Genomic DNA, 908 nt, shown 5'->3' with positions numbered 1-908 from the left:
CCTTTAATTTCCTCATCACTCACCGCCTCTTGGTTTCTCTTCAAGTTAGATTAGAAAAATGACACCTCTTTCCCAAATCAAAACCCAACAATACATGACATCCGCCCTGCCTTCTGCTCTTTTAAACAAGCTGGGATTATTCATCCCCAAAACACAAACTGCGTAAGTGTACATAAACTGAAACTGGAAGGTGTAGTGAGACCTAAGGAATCTGAGTCTTCAAGCTGAAAGAGACCAAATGACAATAAACTGTATATATCCATTCAGATTCGAAATAGATAACGAAGACAAGAGATAAGTTTGCCTTTTTTTTTTTCTTTCTTCTTTTTTTTTTTTTTTAATAATAGGCTGCTGATAGAACACATAGTTGCTTGCTATAAGAAGAGGAACTTGAAAAATTCTTCCTGGAAAATAAAAATAAGAAAAATGCTTGAAAAATGCAATGAAAAAAGTTAACTGAAAAAAAAAATAAAATCATAGTTTCTTACCTTTATGGCAAAAAAAACATAAGAATTTCTCCGAATTTATGCAAACCGTATACCTGACTGCAGCCAGCTGCCTTGCTTCACCATTTCTGTTTAGTTCACCACCTCTTCACGTTTTTCTACTATTTTTCGTTTCACGCTAGGTTCTGGAGACAGCAGTAAATGCAGCCTACTCTGGACACACAAGGAGTTGAGTTGACGTGACCGTGCTGAAGAACAAGGATTTATGGCAATGTGCAGTCACTCAATTGAAGATCTGTTTTGATTCTGAACGTTGGTTTAAAATGAATTAGCATGGTGTAATTAAAAGGAACTACACTGGATGGTTTTTCATTGTCACTGATAGGATTAACAAAGAGGAATTTAAATTTTGAATGTGAATTATTTGAGAGTACCTCTTTTTTAATAGAATATTTTATCTTG

Source organism: Aythya ferina (assembly GCF_964211825.1).
Source record: "Aythya ferina genome assembly, chromosome: 3".
Lineage (NCBI taxonomy): Eukaryota > Metazoa > Chordata > Aves > Anseriformes > Anatidae > Aythya > Aythya ferina.
The sequence above is the reverse complement of the archived record's forward strand: the minus strand, read 5'-3'. Positions refer to the sequence as shown.